We start from the raw sequence: 3,085 nt of genomic DNA, 5'->3' as shown, positions 1-3,085 counted from the left end.
GTAAAACATTCCGGATTTAACTTTTAATCCGTGGGTATTCGTTGTCTAGTTTGAACACTCCCACTATTTATACATAATTAATTAATGTCCTGAATACTCATTTTTAAACTTAATTATAGTTAGTGGATGTAAGTAGTCTAAGTCAGAGGTCATTTTTAAACACACGCGACTTAATTATAGTTAGTGGAGGTAAGTAGTCTAAGTCAGAGGTCATTTTTAAACACACGCGACTTAATTATAGTTAGTGGGTGTAAATAGTCTTAGACAGAGGACATACACTCTTTAAACATAATTAATAGGTATTTTGGATAGTCGTTTGTAAAACACCCCGAACTTAACTATAATTAGTGGATGTTGGTAGTCTCAGAATCGTTTTGTTAAAATAGACAGTAATGAAATCACTATTTTAGCAAATGATGTGGAAAGGGGGTAGTGACATTGATCTCAAAGAAGCATAACAAACTCTTAAGGCTAAACGCAAGAGATAAACAATATATGAGATCATTATTTTAACAAATGATGCAGAAAGGGGTAGTGACATTGATCTACCAAAAACACAACAAACTCTTAAAATAACCGAAGTTAATTTGAATAAGGCTAAAGACAAGAGACAAACAATATAGGAGATCACTATTTTAGCAAATGATGCAGAAAGGCATAGTGTCATTGATTCACAATAAAAATAAAAATAAAACTCTTAAAATAGCTGAAACTAACTTGAATAAGGTTAAAGACAAAGAAACAAACAATTGAGGCAAATCTAGCTTTCCGACGAGCTAGGATACGAGTAGAGGCTACCAATATGATCTCGTAATAAATTAGTGCAACCAAATAATTAAAAATTGAAAAACAAAATAGATAGAAAATTACAATAAATAAAGGGTGAGGAGAAATAGGTGTTTTGGATACTTGTTTGTAAAATATCCAGGATTTAATTTTAATTAATGGGTGTTCGTTGTCTGGTCAGAGAACATTCACTATTTAACATAATTAGTAGGTATTCGGGATACTCATTTTTAAACACCCAGAACTTAATTATAATTAGTGGGTGTAGGTAGTCTAGATCAGAGGATACACACTATTTAAACATGATTAATAGGTGTTTTGGATAATTGTTTGTAAAACACCCAATATTTAACTTTAATTAGTGGATGTTGGTTGGTCGATGATGATGATGATGATAATGTTGATTATGATATATTTGATCCAAGAAATTAGGATCGTCTTCAACCTAAACTGATTGATTTATTAGTTGTGAAAGGTCCTAAAAGAGATAATTCTATTGTGAAGGGTCCTAGAGATAGTTTGAATAGACGTTTTACGGCTAATTTGTATACTAGAGCTTTAGCAAATGGAGAGGTGTGGGATAGAGATTGGCTTGTTTATTCGAAAGAGCTTGATAGAGTATTTTGTTTTTGTTGTAAAGTTTTTAAAAATGGGATTGTTAGGGGACAATTAGCAAATGAGGATTATAGTGATTGGGTACATGTTGGTGAAAGAATTAAAGAGCACGAGTTAGGCATGGAACATGTTAAAAATATGACTACTTGGTATGAGTATCGCAAAAGGCTGCAAAAATTTCAAACTATTGATAAAACAACTCAAAGATTAATTGAGAAAGAAAAGGATCACTGAAAAAATGTTTTAAAAAGAGTTATTTCAATAGTGAAATTTCTTGCTAAGCATAATTTAGCCTTTTGTGGTTCTAAGGAGAAATTGTACGAAGATAGCAATGGAAACTTTTTGGGTTTGATTGAAATGTTAGCTGAATTTGACCCAATCATCCAAGAACATGTTAGACGTGTTACAACTCAAAAAGTTCATATTCATTATCTTGGGCATAACATACAAAATGAGTTGATTTCATTGCTTGGTTCTGCAATTAAAATTGAAATCATTAGAAAAATCAAACAGGCAAAGTATTTTTCAGTGATACTTGATTGTACTCCTGATGTTAGTCACCAAGAGCAGATGTCTTTGATAATAAGATATGTGGATATTTCTTCAGCTTCTGTTAGTATTGAGGAATCATTTTTAGGATTTTTGAATGTGAATGATACAAGTGGTCAGGGGCTTTTTGATGTTTTACAAAATGAATTGAAAGAACTTGGTCTCGATCTATTTGACGTGAGAGGGCAATGTTATGATAATGGGTCCAATATGAAAGGAAAACACCAAGGTGTGCAAAAGAGATTATTAGACATAAATTCGAGAGCCTTTTATACTACTTGTGGTTGTCATAGTCTTAATTTGACATTGTGTGATATGGCTAACTCTTGTATTAAAGCTATGAATTTTTTTGGAGTTGTTCAACGCATTTATACAAAATCATTGTCATCCACTCGTTGGGAGAGTCGTGTAGAAAGTGTCAAAGCTATAAGAACTCAAATGTTAGAATTTACAGAAGCTTTACTTGAAGTGTCAGAAAATGATCTTGATCCTAAAATACAAAATGAAGTTAAATCCTTAGCAACAAATGAGCTTGGTGATTTTGAGTTTTTAATGGCTATAATTATTTGGTTTGAAATATTATCTGCAATTAATTCTGTTAGCAAGCTTTTACAGGAAAAGGATATGCTTATTGATGTTGCTATGCAAAAAATTAAGGAGTTAATTTCGTATTTTGAGGGATATAGAGAAACATGTTTTTATAAGTTATTCATTAACGCTAAGGAAATTGAGGTGGAATTGAATATTGCCCAAATATTTCCTCAAAGGCGTATAATTAAAAGAAAAAGGCAATTTGATGAGAATTTGAATATCCTATCAGTCGAGCTATCAGAAGAAGAATCATTCAGGGTTAATTATTTACTTTACCTTGTTGATCAAGCTGTTGTTTCTCTTAATAAGAGGTTTGAGCAATACCAAGAGTATGAAAGTATTTTTGGTTTCTTGTTTACTTCTCACAAGTTACAATCATTAGATGATGCAACTTTGAAGTCTTGTTGTACTAACTTTGAGCAGGCATTGAAACATAATGAGCAATCTGATATTGATGGGAATGAATTTTTTGCAGAGTTGAAGTTACTAAGAGAAATGTTGCCTGAAGGAACCATAAGACCTACTGATATATTATTATTATTTT

This window comes from Lathyrus oleraceus, chromosome 5, assembly GCF_024323335.1.
Source record: "Lathyrus oleraceus cultivar Zhongwan6 chromosome 5, CAAS_Psat_ZW6_1.0, whole genome shotgun sequence".
NCBI lineage: Eukaryota > Viridiplantae > Streptophyta > Magnoliopsida > Fabales > Fabaceae > Lathyrus > Lathyrus oleraceus.
This window is presented reverse-complemented; position numbering follows the sequence as displayed.